General features: G+C 41.8%; 1 long non-coding RNA gene across 2 annotated transcripts; it reads left to right on the top strand.

Annotated features, from left to right (window-relative positions):
- The first annotated feature begins 8,546 nt into the window (after window positions 1-8,546).
- Window positions 8,547-23,309, top strand: LOC109442517 (uncharacterized). 2 transcript variants are annotated; one of them, XR_002136636.2, is made up of 4 exons: window positions 8,547-8,780; window positions 8,961-9,111; window positions 15,447-15,623; window positions 23,063-23,309. It is a non-coding gene; the product is annotated as an uncharacterized LOC109442517 (long non-coding RNA). The 2 variants fall into 2 exon arrangements; XR_012498317.1 differs by lacking the exon at window positions 23,063-23,309 and adding an exon at window positions 15,838-16,278.
- The last annotated feature ends 270 nt before the right edge of the window (window positions 23,310-23,579 follow it).

Genomic DNA, 23,579 nt, shown 5'->3' with positions numbered 1-23,579 from the left:
TAGGTCCTCACCCAAAAGTTTTGTTTTAGCAAGAATAGCCTGGAAAATCCTGAAAATGAACTGCATATTGTAGAGCTTCCATAATTCAAACAATATCATATTGGCACATGAATTGATAGAAATATCAATGGTGCAGACATAGAGCCAAGCACATGTAGAAATTTAATGTAGGATAAAGGTGGCATCTCATATAAAGGGGGAAAGATGGGCTTTTTAATAAGCAATGTTGGGTTAAATCAAAAGTCACGTGGAAAAGATACATTTTTTGTTCATCCAGACACGATAACATAAATTCAAATGGATCAGATATTTAAATGTAAATAAAAATGAAACCACACACCCATTTGAAAAAAGTATGAATGAATTTTCCTATCACGTGAGAGTAGGGCAAACTTTCCCAAATATGACTCAGAATTCAGGTGCAATAAGGAAAAGACTGATAAATTTGACTATTTAACAATTGAAGATAAAACACTTTTGTATGGCAAACACACCATAAGCAAAATAATAAAGAAGAAAGGAAATATGACAAACTGAAAAAAATATTTGCAATGTATTCACTGATAAAAATATTAGCTCAATTAACTAAAAAGCCTGTAGTCCTCAATTTTAAATGGATCAGTATGAACTCAAAGTATTTTTTATGTTTTGGAAAAAAATACATATTTACCCTGAAAAGGCCTGGAAATGAAAACAATCCTGAACCAACAGACATCCCTAGTGTCCAAATTGTGGTCTTTAAATGTATTTCCAAGAAACCAGGAGAAAAAGATTATTTCTCCTGGAGAAAAAGCTGACTCCGTGTCTAAGGTAGGAAATGTACAAGATGAACTAGAGCATCCTGCTATATAGACAACAAGGGAGACATCAAAGACCATTGGAGCCAGGTCAAAACACACAGGAGCCAACTTAAAGAAGTTCCCAGGAGCCAAAGGTAGACCGTTATCATCATTATTAAGAATAATAACCACAATGGATTGAAACCCCTCAAATGCATTTAAATCCACTAGTTCAGAATAACACTTGACAAAGAAACTCATGGGTCCCACATCATGGACACTAGGGAACAAACAAATCATTTTGAATCAAGCATTTATCTTGCCTTTCCTATATGAACTGTAGCTCAGGGTAGCCAAATAGCTGAGGAGAAGTTAGTAGTCTTGTTAATATATGAAGGAGGAATGATAGAAGTAGGACGTCATCATTTTGAAGCCCCTAATGATCCAAATGGATCTGAGCAACGATCATCAATGACCGCTGACATCACAAAAAGCGAGACAAAAAGACCTTATGTACCTCTTAATGGAGGCAGACAATATTGCCTCTAAAGTATTTCCAGAAAGTTGAACCTAAGTTTGAGTGGGACTCTAGTTGAGATCTAAAAACCAATTTCAGGAAAACAGAGCGGCTAAAGGGACACTTTAAATAACAACATGAAAATGTGGTCAGCAAAATCCAGGCTGTGGAAAACTACAGGACGATGATCCTCTTTCTTCAACAAATAAATTGCAGGAAAGGAGAGAGGGAGGGAATGAAAGAGGGGGTGGAAGTGGAAAAAGGAGGAGGAAAAGGAGGAGAAACCTATAAATTAAAAGAGACTTAAGGGACATATCAACTATTATAAGGTGTTAAGCTTATTTGAAATACGATTCTTATAATGAAACTATAAAAAGACACTGATAAGACAATTAGGAAAATCTGAACATTGACTGGATATTTGATAATATTAAATCATTATTATTATTTTAATTTAGTTGTGATGATGATATTTTGGTTACATTAAAACTTTAAGAAATATTCATAGCAATATCTACTAATATAAAGGAAATAATATGATATCTCAGATTTGCTTCAAAATCAGCATAGGAGAAAAGGAGAAAGGGGAATATGTGAATATAGAGATGAAACAAGATTGGTCCTGACTTGATCATTCCTGAATCTGTGTTACAGATGGATATATGGGAGTTCATTGCATTATTCTCTCTACTTTTTTAAAGCTTCGGAATTTTCCATAATAAAATATATATATATATATATATATATATATATATATATATATGTATATATATGTATATATGTATATATGTATATATGTATATATATGTGTGTGTATATATATGTGTGTGTGTGTGTGTATATATATATATATATATATGGTTGTTGTTGTTGTTGTTTTGTTTCCGTGTGTGAGGACATGGCTTTGAGGCATTCTAGTTAGCTCAGGTGTAGCACAAACATCCCACGAATTACTTAATAAGCACATACTGTGTATGCAGCATAGTGAGACCACCTATGAGAATAGTGCAATAGTTCAGGGGAAAGACAAAGTAGCATTATGGTGGTGGCCGTGGAAATATGAAAAGAAAAGGATGGAAAGTTTTTTCTTTACTAGGAAAAATGTTAGCCACTGTGAAATCTATGCATAGTCCCACCAAGGGACATTCATATGTGTTTTATTTAATGTCCTTGGAAGAACCGATGAACAAGCCAATTGTCTAAAAAGATAATAGATTTCTCTATTTGAATGGAAGTTGAAATTTTTTGAATTTCATTAGAATTAAATACCTTGAGAACTTACATCGTTTTATTCACTGATGTTCAGAAACCAAATATTCTATGACAATTTACAAGGTCTGCACTGTTATCTAAAAAAAAACAACAAAAAAAAACGAAGTACAAGTTTCCTTGTGAATAATTAACAATGCTCCATATTGTTGCTGCTCCTTAACAATCCTGACCATTATTTTACCTATTTATTCCCACCTCGGCTTTCTTCCAGCTGCCCTCATTGGTCTTCAGGTGGGCTCTTACAAGTTCCTGTAACGGGTCCGTCCTCAAGTTGCCTCAAGGAATAAATAGGGTGTCTGTTGAAAGACTGTGTCTGGAACTAGGAAAGCGTCTGGAACCAGAGCAGCACCCAGAATTAACTGGACTCTGTCTCTCTCTCACACTGACCCTCCTTTCTCTGTTGAGTGCCTCTCTTCTCCACTCCTTACGGCTTCCTCTCCTTTCTCTTAGTTTCTGTACAGTTTTAACTTTAGCTTGCAGAAGGCCCATTAGGGCTTCTTCAGGCACATGCCTTGGCAGTTTCCTTACAGTTGCCTTTTTTTTTTTTCAGTTTCAGTTACTGAGTGAAGAAATATGACTGACCAAGCCTAGCTTCCTGTGGTCATTGGGCAGCCAAAGGACTGCCCCTGAGCCACTGACTTATGTTTGGCCCATCAGCTGTGACCTAAGCAGGAGGTGGGCTGAGTCACAAAGCATAAAACATGGCTACCTATAATCTCCTCTTGAGAAGGGACTGTGAATAGGGCAGAGTTTCTTGGAAGGGGACTTGTACTCTACAGATTTCTAATATATTCTGCAAACCTGGGTCTATTGCTGCTAATTGTAATATGAGTCTCAAAACCAATTTGTGCCTCCATTTACCAAACCCCAGATTCTAATATATCTCAAGTGAAAGAGGATTCACCTAGGCTTTGACAACCTACTCAGTTACCCCATCAAGAAATGACCTTGGGGTCCTAGGAACAAAACCATTATCCACTCCTGCCACTTTCTCAGCTCCCTAGAAGATACAAATGGAACAACCTACCATCTTAGCCACTATGGAAAATGCTTGGGATGGGGGTGGGGGTCAGTTTTCCTTTTTCTGATATTTACCAGTATTCAAGGCCACCAATAATTACTTGACCTGCTGCAGTGTGTTGTACATGTGTTATACGCCGGGCAGTGTGCCCAGAGAATTTGCATATGCCACCTCATTTAATTCTCCCAACAACAATAGGCACAGTCCCTTTTTGACAGATGAGTAAACTGAGGCTTAGAGAGCCTGAGTAGTTTGTCTAACGTCACATAGCTACTTAGCAGCACATCCAGAATCTGAATCCAGAAATCCAGAAGTAACTCCTTAATCCATACGTTACGTTGTCTTTTCTGCTGGACTCACTGAATTCATTATTGCCCTGTAACCACTGATCATGTCACTTAACTCACTGGGCTTCATTATTTCTTCAGTGAAAAGGAACCATATTTTGATCACTGAATGCTTTCCACAACTTGTTTGGATACTGCTAGTCAATGTCCAAGTGACAGTCCCAGAGAGTGACCTGGTTCATTCCAGGGACAAATGCCCCTGATTTAGCAAATCCTTCAATAACTACATCATTTTCTGATGGGGGGGGGGGAGGTCTTAGCCTGCACAGCATGCAAATGTATTTTAAAATGAACTCATTTATGATCACATTAAGAAAAACTCCAACATAATGAGTTTTTGTGGCCTTGTTTATGAAAAAGGAACTTTTAGACTCTGCAATTACCCAAAGCAGTAAAGCAGCAAAGAAAGCCAGCATGTTAAATAATAACTGCAAACGTTATATAGAGGAGAGTGGTTTGATTGAATTTATTTGATATGTGTTGCTGGCACTTTAAGATATAAAGCATTTATCACAAAACGATGATTTCTTCACTTAAGCTCATTAGGAAATCACACATCAATTCACACATAATTACAGAGGAATTTCTGCTGTTCCCCACAAATCATTACCATGTTAGCTGAAGTTGAATTGGTTTGTACATGATTTGAAAAGGAGGGTTCTCAACAAGAACCTATGGAGAAAGGAATACACCTCCTCACAGAGGCCCCATCTCCTGGAATCCATCAGAGGAAAGACAGGCCCAAGAACCCTTTGGCTCATCCCAAAGCAAGACCTGAGACTTTCTCTCTTCCCATCATAATCTCACAGGCAGACTGTCACATTCCAGGTACTTAATGAAGAGTTAAGAGTCTAGAGATAACTATTTGCCTCAAATGATTATCACTATTTGAGAGTAAATTGGAAGAAAGAGACAGTTATAAGAAAAACAAAAAATAAGGGTGTGTAAATACAAGTTTAAGAAGTTCGTTGAATTTATAGTCAATGAAGAAGACGTAAGGCAACCATCAATCCATCAATCAACCAAGAGGAAGAACAGTCTTTTGATATTGATATAGATGCCAGGTAAAGGGCCTTTCTGTCTTCAGATTATATTCACGTACATCTTGTAAAATATATACTCACTAGATATTCGAAAAGCACACTTTCTTGCATACTGACTCTCACCTGTATTTCCTGTACATAAACAAGATAAAGTCAATATATACAAGAAGGTAGTACCAGAGACAAGGTGGGAGAAAGAGTGAGGAAGGTGATATCTAACAGCAGTAACTAATTGTTAAAAATAAAAAATGGTGGAGGCGGCTTTAGAGGGCATGAATCATTGATCCATTTCCTCAATCTACAAAGGACTTTTATGAATCAAGAGGAAGACAATCAACAATTCAATAGAAAAATGGGCAAAGATCATAAAAGGCAGCCCACAGAAAAAGAAATGTGAATGGCTTTCCAACACAGGGAAGATGCCCAATCTCGTTTAAAATTAAATAACTGTATTAAAACAAAAATGAGATACAACTTTTAACTTATCAGGTTGACAGAGATCAAAAAGTTTGGTATAATACATTGTGTTGGTAAGGATGCCAAAAAACACTCATGTAACTGGCGAAGTTTAACGTGCTACGACCTCTCTGGGGAGTAAAATTTGTCAGTGTGTATCAAATTTTAAAATGCACACAGTCTGGGACACAGCAATTCCACTTCTACAAATTTACATACGTGTTGACAATTTATATAGGGATATTCATTGCAGCATTACAATAGCAAGATACTGGAAACGCTACATTGCCCAAGAAATAGGAACTAGTTAAAGAATGCCACATAACAGTTCAAGGAAAATGAGACAGGTTTCTTCTTATGTATTGATACATAAACTTTTATGTATGGATACAAATCCAAGAACCACCACAAAGTTTTAAAAAGAGAAATAAAGGATATAATATGCTAATCTTTATATAAAAACAGAAACAAAAAAGATATATGTATATGAATATTGGATGTACTCATATAGAGAATATATGAAAATAGAAATAACCCTTTCCCCATTGAGAATGAGTAATAGAGTTTGTTACCATTGCCCTACCAAGCCAGCATTAAAAATTATAGAATTTATTCAATATAATTCTGAAGGCTTCTTCTTTTTCTCTGTGGGAAAAGCAATCTTTGGAATGTAAACTCTCCGTGTGTGTGTGTGTGTGTGTGTGTGTGTGTGCGTGTGTGTGTACAAACTACTCATATGCTTGTACATAGACTACTTCTGGAAGGACACTAAAGAAAGTGTTGCAGCCTCTGGGAAAGTAGGGATCTGGGAGACTTGAAGTATTTTTTACAGTCAATTCATTCATAGTGTTGCATATTTAAATAAACAACCAAAAAAAAAAAAAAAAAGTTCCTACATTATATTTTTAATTAAAACCCAGCCTTATTAGATGAGCTTCATGTGGTATAGAAATGGCATCTGTAAGAATGATTTAAACCAGGGGTGTCCAAACTGCGGCCCACGATCCATTGTTAATTGGCCCACAGCAAATTCCAAAAATATATTTAGTTTACTTAAATGAACCAGGTGAGGCAATACGTACTTCACCTCGAGTGAGTGGCCTGGCTGTTTGTGTATTTCACCAAGGGCATATGGCCCTTGGTGAAAACCGTTGAAAAAAGTTTGGACACCCCTGATTTAAACCAAGAAAAATCATGTTAGGTTCTTGGGAGCAGAGGGTCCTCATCTTGAGAAGACAGACAAGGTCAGATTGGAGGGGGCAACCCTCAAGCTGAACACTGCAGGTCATCACTGGACACACATGGGTTTAAATTTCTCTGCTTCTAAAATGGGGAAAGTGGGGGCAGACAGGTGGCTCACTCAGCTGGTTAGAGTGTGAGCTCTGGGAAACAGGGCTGCCGATTCGATTCCCACATGGGCCAGGGAGCTGCACCCTCCGCAACTAGAGTGAAGTCAATGAGCTGCTGCTGAGCTCCCAGGTGGCTCAGTTTGTTGGAGCGCAGGCTCTCAACCACAAGGTTGCCGGTTCGACTCCTGCAAGGGATGGTGGGCTGCGCCCCCTGCAACTAAGATTGAAAGGACAACAACTTGACTTGGATGGAGCTGATGAGTCCTGGGAAAAACACATGGCTGTTCCCCAAGAAAAAGTCCTGGAAATACACACTGATCCCCCAATAAAAAGTTCTTTCCCCTTCCCCAATAAAATCTTAAAAATAAAAAAAAAAAAAGATGAAAATGGGGAAAGTGGTGGAGGAAGAATATATTCTATCCCTTCCTCCTGCCTTCAGGAGATGTTTCAAGGGTGAAGGAACTATTATATGAAGCGCTTCCTAATGGCTTTTCTAGAAACGATGGGGGAGGTAAATGACAGGCACTAGTATTAAAATTCCCCTTCAGAGAGCAAACCGCCCTTTGGAGGGTAACTGCTTTGAGAAGTGAATGAACTTCTTCGGGAAATTAAAGCAAATCAACATTTTTCAAAGAAACTCCCTTCATGGAAACCTCAAGACCTTTTCCTACGGGTGGTTCGGGAAGCCGGACTTTCTCTTCACCTTACATCAGGCCTCATAAGGTACTTAGTGCTCCTAATACTGTATCTCCATCTGCAGAGCACAGGCAGTAGTTTAAAGAGCAAGTCCCGCTGGGAAGTCACCACTAAAGTATTTCAGGTGCTCCCAATCCGTCAGTGCTCTGAATGTGCGCTGTGAATCAGAACACCCACTTCCTGCAGCTCACCTCATTCCTAGACACCAGAACCGGAGTCTCTCTCAGGCGTCCTGGAAGCACTCAAGGCCTGAATGATCTTACCCCAATTCTAATGGGACTAGACGCTGTCTAGAACATGCCACTTCAGAGCTGCAGGAGGCCAGTTAAGAAAACAGAACCAAAGCTTTAAAAAAACGAAACAAAACAAAAAAAACAACAACTCTCTCTGTGCTGATACCCAGGCGGTGCTCAGCATTTTCTCAGTGAATGAGCTTTGCATAATGAGCTCAGCATGATGCTCGCCTAGGATCTGAGTTGCTCAAATTCAAAACTTGCTAGCCTAGTAGCCAATAAAAAAACAAACAAAAAGAGGAAAAAAAATAATAACGAAACCCAAAGTCTTCTTGAAGGATGAGCTGAAAAATTACACTCGGCTTTTTTAAATGTTCCAATTGCCAGACAAGTGAGAGGAGGAAAGAGATTCTCTTGTTAAGAATGAAAAAGGGAGGGGGGAAATCCACCTCTCTTTTCAGGTGTTGAAGGAGAAAAGCAATGAATAGGAAAGTGAAATGGTTTTCTGCTTTTGGGGAAAGAATAGTTCTAACCTTCAAGTAACTGCAGAGGTTGTTGGAGCTTATACAAGGAAACTCTTCAGAAAGACTGGGGCATGAATCATGGGTCGTTTTATCTCCACTTTAAAGCACTCGAACATTCAAATTCCCTAAAGAAAAGAGAGCGGGTGGTGCAAACGATCCAATCTAATGGATTTATTAATATCCCCGGCACCAGCCCAGGAGGTGCCTTTGTCTCTGTTGGTGACACCAGCAATGTTTTTTCCTGAGTTTGACTCACAGTTTCCCCAGTCAGTCGTGGGGTGGAGGTCACTGGAGCGGGAAAGTATGAGCCACTCAGGGTGTGCTTTTTATTTTTAATGTATTAGTGAGAGGTCGGCAGGACCTGGTTACAGGAAGTTATGTGCTGGAACAGGGCTGCTGGACGCCGGGCATTTGGCGAATGTCTAAAGAATGTTCTGTTAGCAATATGAAGGCTCCAGATGGCAACTGGGAAGGAGCAATCCAGCTAAGTGCATTTCAAAGGGCCGTGTGCAGGTTGCCCTGGGCAGTACCAAGCCCTTCCAGGTCAGTGAGGAAATAGGAATGGGAGGGAAGGAGCTGACTGGCCTTCCCCAGTGATTGATGAAGGATTACGGGGCAGACGTTTTATGACAGGAATTTATGTTCTCTGGGAAAGGGCTGATGCATTTCCTTTTCAAGCAACATCCATCAGGGCCTGACGTTTATTTGACATTCTCTCATCAGATATTCATGAACACACACCGGAGCTGAGCGTTGTACTGGAATGGCATGGTGAATATGATGGACGAGACTCCTTCCCTCGGGAAGCTTGCAGGTTCTGGGACAGTATCCATGGGAAAGGGACAATTAGCATGTGGCGAGGACTACAAAGAGGGTGAGTATAGATGCCTAGGACACACAGGAGGGGCATTTGGGGGTCAGAAAAGGTAGCTTGGAAGAAGAGGCAATTGGCTCTAGCAAAATGTGAAATAGTAGATATATTATATACATTGGTCTCTGTCCCCAGTTCCTGGCACAGAGCTCCTAAAACTCGTGTGATTTCCCAAGCGAAGAGCATCTTTTGTTCTAATATTTGCTCTTTGACTCTGGTTCTTGACCTCCTTGGAATTTCCTGGGTGATACTGTCTTGTTCTAATGAGGTGACTCCTGGTTGGCTCCTGGCTAGGGACTGGTCACCAGAAAGATCACGCCAGGATTAGAAGCTTGGCATTTTCAGCCCTCCCCCATTCTCCAAGAAAGGGAGAGGGTCTGGAAATTGAGTTAATGAGCAACCAAGCCTATGTGGTGGAACCTCTATGAATCCCCAAAAGTATGGGGTTCAGATAGCTCATGGGTCGGTGACCACATCTACGTGCCCGGAGGGTGACGTACCCCAGCTCCACAGGGACAGAAGCTCCTGTACTTGGGACCTTCCTGGGGTTCTATGTATCTCGTCATCTGGCTATTCATCTGTATCCTTTACCATAGCCTTCATTACATAATAAACTGGCAAACCTAAGTTAAGTGTTTCTCTCAGTTCAGTGAGCTGTTCTAGCAAATAATCGAATCTATGGGGGGGGGGGTAGGTCATGGGAACCTCTGATTTGTAGCCAAGTCAGACCGAAGTTGTGGGTAACCTGGGAACCTACTACTTGCAATTGGCATCTGAAGGGGGGGGGGCAGTCCCATGGGATTGAGCTCTTAAACTGTGGGCTCTTTGCTATTCCGGTTAGTGTCAGAATTAGGTTGAATTGCTGGTGTCGCACAGAATTGCTTGGTGTGAGGGAAAAAACCCTACACATCTGGTGTTGGAAATGCCACGAGTGTGGTAGTAGTGTAAGAGTAGTGAAAGTGAAACAGCAAGAGAAGTGTAGTTTTTTCCTTTGCACAAAACAAAGAAGGAAGTGGCCCAGGTGGAGAAAGCAGGGGGATGCAAGTACCAGCAAACGCCCCTTCATTCCCTTGCCAAGCTTTTATCTTTCTTCTCTCTCATCGCATTCCTTATGCAGCCCTGCCCATCTCTGCCCATAACTCACCCCATCGACATAAGGATTCCTAATCCAGCAGTTCCAGCTGTTGGCAGCCCAGAGCCAACCTGATGCCCCCTCCCACCCCACATCTGACACCAGCCCCAGCTCAGTCCTGGATGTGGCTCTGGCTTTTTGATCTCCAGGCTCAGCTATCATTCAAAGCATTCTCCCTCTCCCCTCCCTTTCCCTCCTCTTTCTCCCTCCCCCACTCAATGAAAAAGATGGAGAAGAATGTGAGGGACAATTAAGTAGAAAGAGAGTAGATAAACTGGAATCCATGAATAATTTATACTAGTAACAAAAACAAAAACAAAAAATCCTTCAACTAAAATGAGTCCCTCACAGAGAAACTGGAACGCAATTCCACCTCGTCTTCCCCCACCTCCAACTCCAGTGAGTGAGACCATGGAGCTGATAAAAAAGGAGAGAATTCAATCTGACAACTAATTTTTCTACATACTGTCAAATGTCCCTTTTGAATGACTTTTCATTAGATTGTCCAAATATTTTCATTTTCCATTACAGATCCTTGGATACATGTGATATTTTCAACAGAACCCTAGCAGACCTTTGTAATGGTTTTATGCCTTTATATCTTTTCATTCCCACAGTGCCTAACCTACTCAATAAATTAATTTTGAGTGAATGAATGACTTCAATTGTCCTTGGGTTAAGTGTGAAGTTGTTCAAAGGCAAAACCCAAAAAGAAACGCTCCCTCATCGAGGTAAGGCTAATTTACTTTGTAGAAACCACAAATGGTCCCCATTACTCAGGAGAGGGAAGAAGGGTGATTTTTAACTTTCCTAACTGGCAGCTAATCAGATCAATACCAGCTGCTCACTATGAACAGAATGCATCCAAACAACATCAGTAAAGCAAACTCTGCACAAAGGTATTTCATCTGTTTCAACTTTCCAAGGTCTTGTTTACATCAGAAATAGAACTGTTGGAGAGCAGAAGAGAAACACTACTTTCTGGAGCAAATGTCTGAGCTAATAATGTAGAACCTTCCCAAAGCTCACTCTTGGGACTTCGCTCTCTCCCTCTGCCTCCTGTCTAACAAGCCCATCACTTCGCACAGATTTGTAAATCAATCCATTGGGTCCTCCCTATAGCCCAATTTGCCATAATGTGTATTTAATGGAATTTGGATCTGGGACCCCATCCAAAATCATTACCAGAAGAACCAGAATAATCCCATTGGGACATTTATACCTGTGGTACAAGCCCATGACAAGTGCCCCAAGACTTTCGGTATTTTATATTTGAGGCTTCAGGGTCCTTTTGGTTTGGGTTGGGGGTAGAGGGATATGCTTGCTTGGTTGCTTGTTTTATCCTTCCATAAACTCATCTGTGATGAGACCCTTAGGAATCCCCAGATTCATAATCTTTCCTCAGACACCCCATAAATAGACAACAAAGCAGGCCTGCCACGTGGATGCCGGGTGGCAGGGTAGGCTGCTCGCTCAGCCACACAGTGCCTCAGGGACATCAGGCTTCACACCTCAGCAAAATGGCATACCCTATGTGCAGTGGACTTTGAATTGGAAAACAAAACAACCAACCCTGAAAGTGAGAATGTTGGTCTGTGGATACCAAGACTCTTCCATAAAGTAACCTCATAGATTTAGGTGCTTCGCAGTTTAAAACAACTTCCCATCATTTTCCCTGGTGATAATGTGACAAAGATGGGGAAGCACAGCCTGACACGTCTGAAAGGAGCAAAAGTCTTTCTCTGCAGGAGCAGTTCCCGAAAAAGACCACACGATCAGGGAGGAACAGACCAGGTGTATTCTCTCGTTTTCTAAATTTTCTGGGGGAAAAGTAAAGCTATGTGTTGAAGGGTACACAATGGAAGTAGCACTCACAGGAAGTGCCTCTTACCTTTTCTGGAAACAGAGCTGGGCTGCCCGATCCCGTCTGCTCCCTGGATGCTAGGCACTGGCTCCTGTAAACAGTGAGCAGGTAGGAGGTGCTTTCTGGCCAGAGGCGGCAGCTGGATACAGACTGTGAAGAGAGCAGCACTGGGGAGCAACTCTGGCGTTTCACCTCAGGGTCCCTTCTTCTCCCAGGAATGCTCACTGCTGATAAGTATCATCTGATCCTGTAAATTAGGTGAGAATTAGGGAGTGTGGAAGGGAGGAAGAAATGTGGCTCTTTTTGAGCTTGTCATCAATGTCCCACCACACACGCGCCTCAAGAAGGTTGTTTCCTCCTGGCTCTGAGGCGTTCTCACTAACATGGCTAGTTAGCGTCTCACCAGACACCAGCCTTCCACAAAGGGACCTTTGCATCTCACCAGGATAGGGCTCAGGCCACGTAATGTGTGCCACCATAGGCCTGCCCTTGGGACCCCTGCACCAAGGCGAACAACTTCCGGCAGGAGGTCACCTGGCCCTCCTTCTCTGACACCAGAGCCACAGGAGAGGGCCACACGTGTCCTCTGTACTGCTTCCTCCTTAGTTCATCAAGCAGCCCTTCTCCCAAACATCGCTTGCAGCAAAAACAGTGTCTCCCCAGCTCCGAACAGGGGAACAAGCTATTCACCTGTCACCAAGGACCCAGTGGCCCCTGGGCCCAGCTGGCGAGGTTCTGGAGTAGAAATTAGCCTGGTAGCATCTCTCCTCACCACCCCACACCCAGAGCCTGAGTCTATTTGCAGAGGCAGCAAATGCTCTTTCTGGACTGTCGCTGATCTCGGTCTCAAATCCAGCTCCTTCAGCCTCCACCCTGTTGCCGTCCCAGTTTCCCTGAGACCGTTTTCTCCCTGTCTTTCAGAGTGAGATACAGCCACCTAATGGGCCTCTGTTCCCCTGGCCACGTGAAAGTGGAGTTCCCACTGGCTGTCACCCCTTGAATGTGCCCAGGGCGCTCTGTGCTTGTGCTGGGGACGGGGGCTGAGAGCGCTTTTGAGACTATTTTTTTCTCACCTTCATGTGCCAGTTTCTGGGAGCTGGCTGTGCACAGCTCACATCACACAGTGCTGTGACCTAGCATGAGATCCAGTGCATTGGGGGAAGAAAAATAAAGAAATAGGGAGGTAAAACGAAACTAAGCGAAGAAAAAAGAAAACATTAAAATATGGAACCACATGTGAATGTATGTATATACTATGTACGCATACAAATGAATCACTAAATGTGAAGGCAAAAGGCAAGGGGTCTATTTGGCAGATCCATTCGTTTTATCAACCATATATTTGAGCCTTAAAATGTGCCAGATCCCACTCTGATTGTCCCTGTGACAAAGGGTGTCAGACTTTGCAGGCATCTGTGAGATTCTCCCGTGACTGGCTCACACTGCTGCCACCTTCTTCTGCCCTAAGACCATCAGAGGAGGAAGTCCACTGGAATCCCCATGTGGAGGCTCAGTGTCTTTTCCAAAGGCCACGGTGGTCACGACTGGACAGTAGAGGGACCTGTGCCAGGCCCGAGGCTGGGGACAAGTCGTGAGAGCTTCCTTAGCCCCCTCTGCCTCTAGGTCACCTGCTCAGTTCAGTTCCCTCCATGTGTTTCATCAAGTCCCCTCAGATCAACAAGGCCAGAGACAGAGAATATGCTCCAAGCTGGAGCCTGTACACAAAGGGTAATTTACAACAGTACTGTGAAGACAGTTGAGATGGTGAGAGATCCTATGCAGATGAAAAGTGAAAGGATTTCATAATTCAACATTTTCTGATATGTCAAGGTATTTTAATAGGGCTGTCTGTGCTGTTAACATTGGAAAAATATTAACATTATAGAGATATAATTTTATAGATATGTGAAGAGTAGGTATAAAATAACCATTAATCATCATTTCCTTTATTAACTAAAATAAGGGTATGTGTGTACAGTGTATTTATATTCAGCTTTCATGGATGTACCTGTCTTTTTTAACTCCAGACAGATCTCAGAGGATCTCCCTGTAGGATGGCGTGTGTCAGGCGAAGACACTCTTAATAAAGAGGGTTGATGATGAGGATGAGGGTGGTGACAGAAATGGTGATGATAGTGATGGTGGTGATGATGTGATAGAAACATGGAAGTAAGCAAGGCAAATCTGTTACAACAATTGGTTATTTTAATATATTTAAACAATATCTTATAGTTTTAAGCCCCTAAGAAAAGCCTAAATTCCACCAGCTTCCCTCAGTTCTTCCAGGTTTTTCTCTCTGTTACACCAAAAGGATAACCCATCTCTCAAAGATCAAATTTTAAAGGTAAATTAGTTTATATCTCCAGATGCCAGGGTCATTTCAAGATTTAAACTAAGACTCACTCAGATCCACGCACAGAAAATCACCCCTTCTTCTTTGAGGCTTCTCCAAGGAAATCAACTTCTAACTTATTTATAAGCCTCCTATGTACTTGTTAAAGATGCTCTACTAATAATCTTGGCATTTGTCCTTTCTTCTGCCCCCACAAGAGTTAAGTCACCAAGACCCAAAGCAAACCAAGTAAATGCAAAAGGGAGAGGGGTAAGCAAAGCTAGAAGGAGCGTCTGGGAGTTATGCCTTTGTTCCTCTACACAACACTCCATTCATTCCTCATTCATGTAATAGGTGTTTACTCCTAGCACTGTGGGCTGGGCCCTGAGGGAAAGTGGAAAACCAAAGATTCCCATCTTTCTCTGAAGGATCTTACACTCTAGAAGTTATAATAAAGAGAATATTCTGATTTGAAAGAACAGCCATGGCAGGAAGGGCTCTACGTCCCAGAAATATGGGAAGGAAAGACGAAGCCGTTTTTGAAATATGACTTTCTCAATGCCCCACAGCAATCCTTTTAAGATCTCCCTTAAGGACTACAGAACTTCCTAACAACTAACATTCTAAAAGGATATTGCTCACTTTGGTCCATGGAGTAATGGCATTATAATCACCAAGAGCCTGTTACAAAGCAGGTGCTACCACCCCATTGCAGGTCTACTGAATCAGATGTTTTTTTTGCAGGCAGGGGGAGGAGGGTATTGGGATCAGGGAACTTGCTTTATGATCATATCCCATAGTGATTCTGATGCCTACACAATCACTAATCAAGATACAAGGAACTGAAAAATAAACACTAGGATGGGTGCTTTATGACCACGGTATAAAAATTAAGCTGCCTAGGAAGTTAAATGGAGATTGTCTCTGAAGAGCAGAACATCTGAGAAACGCTCTGAGACCTGGTTCCGACAAGCTAACCAGTACTCACCATTTCCCTTCCTTCCCTCTAGGACTCAAATCTTTCATCTATAAACTGAAGGGCATGGTCTAGATCCATACTGTCCGATACAGTAGCCACTAGCCATACGAGAATACTGGGCCCTTGAAATGTGGCTACTCTGAATTGAGGTGTGCTGCACGTATGAAACACACACTGAGTTTGAAAGACTTCGTGTGAACTAAAAAAGGTAAGATGTCCTAACATTTGTTTATGTTGACTACATGTTGAAAGCATAGTATTTTTAATATACTGGGTTAAATACAATGAAGTTAAATTAAAATTGATTTTACCCATTTCTTTGACTTTTTTAATGTGGCTACTAGAAATTTTAAATTACATATGTGACTGTATGTATGGCTTGTTGGCTATTTCGACATGGTACATGACATGATGTTGGACAGTGCCCGTTTAGGTGATGTCTAATCCAGCATTGACATTCTGTGCAATTTGTACATGGATTAATGGAGAACTGACAGGAAGTACCACTTGAATTGGTCCTGGGTGAATGCTTCAGTCTTCACCTGCCAGAAATCGGCCAACTCCTAGCAAGAAGCTCTGCTCACTGACAGAAGGAAGCTGCAGAGAGAGGAGATAACCTCTGAAGAGCTGGGTCATATAGCACAACCTCAAACACCTATAATATATTTGGGCAGAGGTTAGCCATTTTTTTATCTGCGTTGTCATTTACCATCCCTGGGGCTTTTGTTAGATTTCCTCCGATCTCTGGCTAGCAACTTGACATTCCTGGAATGATACTTTTGAAGTGAGTTTTCTTTATTTTTTTCTGGGCAGACTTTGTCTTGGAGACCATATTTAACTACAATATATTTTGGAGACCTTCTTTTCACTTGCCAGTAATGAAACTATGTTTTACCTTCCTCTCTTCCATAGGAAGAAAAACAATTAAAAAAATTTTTTTCAGCTCTATCTTTGCTAATTGTACTGTGTTAAAGATGCCTAAAACAAAAAGGTTTCTAGAAAGTTCTCAGACATTCCTAAGTCCCCATGATTTTGCCTTTCATTTCCAATACTGATTCTTGTCAGGGCTTCCCTCATTCATCTTAGCATTTCTCCCCCTCCTTCCAGTCCCTCGGTCTCCCTCTCAGTTTCCTTTGCAGGCTTCTCCGCATCGCCCCAACATCCTCCTGTTGGAATGCCTTAGCCTCCGGACAGGCCTTTCCTCTTCTGCGTCTGTCTTCACCCCCCAGGTTCTCATGCAGTCCTGAGGGCTTACGGCACATCTGTGTATCAACGACACCAAACTCTCATCTCCAGCTCGCACCTCTCCCCTCAGCTCCACACTTTATCTCCCACCAGCGTCACTCGCATGCCTAATGAGCACCTCTAAGGGAACAGTCCAAGCGAAACTCCTGGTCTTCCCCACTGATCGGCTCATGCCAGAGTCTTCCTCTATCATCAGTGGTAACTCCATTCTTCCAGTTGTTCAGGCCAGAACTCGTAGAGTCACCTTTAATTCCTTTCTCTCACATATCCTCTATCCCATCCATTAGCAAAGCATGTTGGGTGTCCCTCCAAATATGTTAAGAACCTCACTGTTTCCCCCCTGCCTCTACTGTTACATCCTCGTGCAAGATGCCATCATCTCTTATCTGGAGGCAGAAGCCTCCTGACTGGTCTCCTGCTTTCATCCTTGCCCCCTTACAAACACAGCAGCCAGAGTGAGTCTTTTAAAACGTCTATGAGACCAAGCCACTCCTCTACTCACTCAGTAACACCTAATAGTGACCTCAGATGCCCTCCACAATCTGGATTTTGGCTTGCCATTGTTACCTTCACAGAGCATGTAGCAAAATTTGACACAGTAAATATTTCCTTTATGGGGCGGCCAGATGGCTCAGTTGGTTAGAGCGTGAGCGCTGAACAACCAGGGCTGCAGGTTCGATTCCCACATGGGCCCTCCGCAACTAAATTGAAGACAACGAGCTGCCAGAGGTGCGGATGGATGGCTCAGTTGGTTAGAACGCGAGCTCTTAACACGTAGCTTACGGTGGGATTTAAATCCCTCATACCCCTCTGTTCCGGCAGGTTTTTAAAAGAAACTACTTTAAAATGCACTCTTCTCTTTAAAGCGTAAATGCTTCTATGTCATTTATTATTTTTCTATGGAATTTTTTAGGATTTACTCACCTATGATGTTAGTAATCCCTCCTGGAGTGATACTGCAGAAAGCAGCTTCCTTTGTGCAATGGGACATGGCAAAAATTGCATATGTACCGAGTTTCACTTCTCACTTTTTTTGATGCGCACACTTTACACACCTGTGTGTGATATTTTTTCTTTCCTCTTCCCACTGTGGGCTCCAGATGATGCGTGGCCAAATCTCCCGAGAGCCTGGCCGGATTGTCTTCCTTGGGGGCCCGCTGCAGAGGCACTTTCACAGCTGGTTCCCTGTCGCCACTCGTCTCACCTCCCTGTCTTGGCCTCTCACTGCTCTCTGCCCAATCTTTTGAAAGTCTCGTTATCCGTCCTTTACGCATGGCTCAGAAAAAAACGAAGATTCTCGTGATCCGTACGCAACGTGTTAACAAGGTTGCTGGTTCAATTCCCTCTATGGATGGTGGGCTGCGCCCCCTACAACTAAAGATTGAAAACGGCAACTGGACTTGAAGCTGAGCTGCGCCCTCCACAACTAGATTGAAGGACAACGACTTGGAGCTGATGGGCCCTGGAGAAACACACTCTTCCCCAACATATATATAAATATACATATTTCCTTTATTGTCTGTTTCTTTCCACTAGACTATAAGTATCTTCAAGGCAGGGACTTTGTTTTGTTTAGGCTGAATTCTCAACAGATAAGACAGTGTAAGTAGCTTTGAGTAAATTAATGAATGAGTTGAAGATGTTCCATAAGGTGAGTCAAAGATGAGTGAACGATGAAAGCACGTGGTGCGTGCATGCTTAGAGTTGTATTTACAGCCTTGGGGACCCAGAAGCCTCCTTGCTGGGGCTAAGGTGGCGGGAAGGGGGCACTGATGGAGGTATAGAGTGATCATTCCCTCTCCTTTTCTCTCGTCTAGTCCTGTATCCATGCCACTGGCTGCACTGATGGGGGCTTGCACTGTGCTACGTACAGGGCACACACTCACGGCGTTCCATGAGCTACTGTTTACCTAGCAGACATGCAAACACGTGACCTCAGAGAGGAAGTAAGTGGTGATGTAGAACTGAGTCTGAGGTGTGGTGAGGTTCACACAGGGAAGCCATGGGAGGAAGGCTTCTCCAGGGGGAGGCAACTGAATCAAGTCTTAGAGCATAAAGAGGCATTCTTCATATGGACAAGGATAGAAGCATTCCAGAAAAGAGCATTCTGGGAAGCAGGAACAAAAGCCAGGAGATAGCGTGTCACTTAGAGGAACTACAAGCTGTTGGGCATGTCCACCGTCCAGACCAAATATCAGAGAATCATGAGACAGAAAGCAAGAGAGGTCAGCAAACATCGTGAAGGGCTTGTTGGCACTTCATTCTCCAAACAATGTGAAGGCTTGTTAAGCAGCAGATTAACGCAATGAGACAAGAAAACAGTAAAACAAGACAGCCCGGTGAGTGCAAAATTTGAGCTGCTCATTGAGTTCTATGGACATAGAGTTTAGAGGATTGGGGCAGGAAGGAAGATGGAAGTGAGAAAGTGTCCCCAAGGAGAGGACACTAAAAGCAGGGCTGAGTAAGCCACGCAGGCAGGAAGGGCAAAGGCTTTCCCCCGAGAGGAACAGGAGGCTTCAAAGCCAGCGCGTGACAGAGTGTGGGGCACAGCTGAACGCCCACACTAATACTCCTTCTTTTAAAACCTAAAAGGGTCGCCCAAATCCTTTTCTACTCCACATATTGCTTAATCCTTCTTCTCCTTGATCTTCATCATAAAATCAAAGAATCATAATACTAAAGAGCTGGAGGGCATCTTGGAGCACATCTAACCAGTGCCTCTCAACCCTCCCCACTCAAGAACCCTGAATAATAAAGAAAGAATATGAGCCACTTTTTTGACATGCCTATTATATCATTTTTTAAAAAGTATAAATGTTGCATTCAGAGCCAAATACAAATGTCTGCATTTGTTTTAACATAAAAGCAACATTTTTCCTCAAAAATCTTCCAGTAAGGTTAATCCTCCACAAGAAGTTACATCATCTTTATTCACAGACACCTTCCTAAACGTACCGCCAGGTGTGTGGACACCCTTGGAAAAGCCCTCATTTACAGATGAGGACACAGGGGCCAACAGAGAGGTTATGCCACCTGGCTGAGGTCACACAGCAGATTAGGTGCAGAGTGAAAACTGGAACCAGCACCAGAGCTTTCCTTGGACCCTCTTTTCTCAGAGGTCCCTGCATATGACACTATGACCACCTGTTCCTTCCTATCACCTTCCTTCCTCTTCCTCATTTCACCAAGTGACTTCCTCCTTTATTCTATCTTGCCAGCCCCACCCATGCACCTGCTCCTAATCCCATTAGGTCTCCAGAGGGCACAGAGGCAGAAGAGAGAGAGGAGAGAGAGCGCCCAGCAAAGAGAGGTCACAGAAAACAATGCACTGAGCAGCCCTGGCCTGATCCTTAACTGCTACAGCTTCTCATTCCTCCAGGATCAAAGGTTTATGAGGGCTTTTTTAGCTGGTCTTGATTAGTTATACCGTTGCTTCGTAGAGGCACTTAGAACATATTTCTGAGCACTGGCTTAGAGCACAGCAGGGAAAATGGACAGTTCCCCTGCCTGTCCCAGAAAGCCTCACGCTGACCATTTTCACCTGTGCTGAAGGTTTTATGATCATCTCCAGTAGAGTCCCTTAAGTGGACGGTGCCCAGACTTCCCTCCCATAAAGGTGAAGAGTTGCCATTTCCAAAAAGCTAAAGTCACTCTGCAGTCCCCTGAGCCAGCCAGTATAGGAGAAAAAATTAGGAAACCTCTAGGTTTCTCTTCAAAACTCAAACCTGGTCTGGTCACTGCCTCTGCCTTAGTCATGTCAACATATCTCATTGTTCCCAAAACAAGGCCGTCTCCCTGATGTGGCCTCTCAGGGCCCAAGTCTGTCCCTCCTTATTATTCGAGATCTACCTGCACCCCTCTCTCCACGCAGGCCCTTTGCTCGCCCTTCTCCTTGCCTTAGGGCTCGGTACCTGCCCTGTCCTCAGCCCAAGAGGCTCTTTCGTGCCCTCTGCCCAGTTTACTCATCATCCTTCAGCTCTCAGCTCGAAGCTTCCATCCAGAGAAGCCTTCTCTGACCTGCCAACAGTCACACCTCCCATTAGAGGATCTCAGAGCACCAGGAGCCTTTCTTCACGGCACTGATCACAATCGCAAATGTACAATGATGCCAGCAAAAGTATAATTAATCAAGAACAGCCAAGTATGATTGATTCCTTGATTAATATTAGTTCTCCCACCATAATGTATGATCCACAAGGGTGAAGTCCACGTAAGGATTTGCTCATTTGCAGATCCGAATAATCGCCTCACATTATGCCTACCACATAGTAGATACTGTAAAAATCTGTTTACATGACAAATTAAATAATGAACAAATAAATGAATAGATTGGTAAGTTACAAAAAAATAAACTGGGGAATGAATCAATGCCTAAAATTGTTTATGAAGGTCTTGGGGACCCAGAATTTCATCCTTGGACCTACCTGTCTATGAGGGAGCATTTGTTGTAGTTAGCGACGCTGTCTCTCGTTGTTTCCCGCCATCTGTAGGAGTCTTTTATGTGTCTGTTACAGGGAGTGCTCTACTAAAAACGCTCTTGGCTACCCTCTTTCCCCCATTACCACCCTCTATTCCAGTCACCAGCAAATCCTGCCAACTCTATTCCAAGGCATAGCAAATTCCATCAGACACATGAAAACCGAGAGACTTTATATCACCAACAGCCTCTGAAGAAAGAATCTTGAAAAGATTTAATTTTGGAAGAAAGAACATTATCTCTGTGGGAAAATCTAAGATGCAAGAAGAAATGTAAGCCAAGAATCGGCAAACATGCAAGTGAAACTCAATGAATAGATACTGCACAGAACTACGTTAATACTGCATACTTTAGGGATTTAAAAAAGCAGCCATCAATAATGTGTAAGATCTGAGGCAGTGGTCAGATTTACGTGTGCTGAAAGTTTAAGAGAAGAGTAGGAGATATGAAGAAACTTGAGGCTTTGTTAAGAACAATTAAACATTTAAAGTTATCCAATAAAATAATGAAAACAGACTTAATAATTTTCAAAAAGTAATTGGGAAAATGCTTCGTAAAAAACTGTCAATCAAAAAACGGCACAAAATATATTTGAGGCACAAAAAGATATTCAAAAAATTCAAAGCAATAGTAAAAGATAGTCAAAATAAGTTTAAATATATAAATAATCACAATAAATGTAAATGGGTTAAAGTTGCCAATTAAAGATAAAGATTGTCAATTTATTTTTTAATACCAACTGGATACTATTCATAAGGAAGGGAAAGAATGAAAGTAACCAATTACAAAGAAATATTATACAAATATTAACCAAAAGAAATCATATATAGTTACATTAATGTGGATAAAACAAACTTTTAAGTCTTTTAAATATTATGAAGCCACCTCACAATGATAAAATATTATATTCACTAGGAAAAATAATTGTAATCTTGTATGAACTAATAGCATAGCATTAAATATACAAATTATATTTGATAGAATTGCAAGGCATTAATTGACAAATTCATAAACACAGTGGGAGATTTTAGCATACCTCTTTCTGAAACTGATGTATCAAGCAGACAAAAAAATTAATAAAATTTGAAAACATAATTAACAGCTTGATTTAATAGACATATAAAGCCCTTGATTAAAAGCCAGAAAACACATGCATGAAATTTATTTTAGAACATGTGTTAAATGGTACATGTGTAAAATTGACCTCATAACAGAGTTAAATAAACAAGTCTCAACATATTTCAAATTATCTATATATTTACAGACCATATTTTATAACTAAATGCAATTAGCTTAAACATAAATAAAAAATAAAAACTTTAAAACATTCATTTTAAAATAAAAAATGTATCTCTAGATTATTAGTGTGTCAAAAATGAAATTATCATGAAACTCTAATAAAATCATCATGAACCATAACAATAATACTACATGTTAAAACTTATAGAATGTGGACAGTGGTACTCAGAGGGAATTTTGTAGCCTCAGGGCTCAATGAAGCTCTCCTTCATTTCTCTAATTATGCAGCTCATTGATTTATATATTCATTCAATAAATGCTTCATCTGGCATAGTGGATGTCATATGGATGGAGGCTGCAGAGCCCTCGTCTCCTGTTAACAGCTGCAGTTGCTAACAGCTCCAAAATGAAAACCGTGAGCTGCCTGGTCTGTTCTCCAATTGCTGATATAATCTGTTAGAGCTGCCGGGAACATAGATTCTCTTGCGATCAGGACATCACAGGCTATCAATTTCCCTTGACTATTCTGCTAATGGTCAGAGGCTTTGAGAGTAGCCTCATGCTCAGAAGGACAATAGATAGTGGAATTCTTCACACCGAACGGTGATACAGAGTGTCTGTGAATATTTTCTTGTCTTCTTGACTTGTACCTCATCTACTGTATTTCCCATTCTCTCTTTTAACAGGAAAGGTTTCCTCCATATTCTCTCCACTCTAAAGTGAAAAGTCTCATGGGACTAAAGGATAGATATTTCTTTTCGCCTAGAAGCTATTTCAAAGACTGTGTGGGAGACATAAGAAGAAAACAAAAACATCTACAGGTTTCCCAGCAGCAAATTTCAAGTGGAAACAAAAGGACAATAGCCACCAAAGTTTCCTCACATTTGCAGTGACAGAACAATATGACGCAATCAGCAATGGTAATAAAGTTGATTTTAATGAGCTAAACGGAGTATATTTGTTTTTGTTGTTGTGTATCACTATTTTTTAAAAAAGCATTATCATATTCTACAGTAGAAGCATCAATCTCTAGTCCATTTCTTTTTATCTTTCTAGGTTGTCCCAGGTTACCAGTTCTTGTCAAGTAAATTGTGTTCTGCATTTCTCACCATCAGTTGTCTAAATCCCATGCTGGAAATGTTGTCCCTAATCTTGTTTGCTCTGACACCAAAGGCTGTTACTCATTTCTCAATTGCAGGGACA

This window comes from Rhinolophus sinicus, linkage group LG07 (assembly GCF_036562045.2).
Source record: "Rhinolophus sinicus isolate RSC01 linkage group LG07, ASM3656204v1, whole genome shotgun sequence".
In the NCBI taxonomy this organism is placed as follows: domain Eukaryota; kingdom Metazoa; phylum Chordata; class Mammalia; order Chiroptera; family Rhinolophidae; genus Rhinolophus; species Rhinolophus sinicus.
The sequence above is the reverse complement of the archived record's forward strand: the minus strand, read 5'-3'. Positions and strand labels throughout refer to the sequence as shown.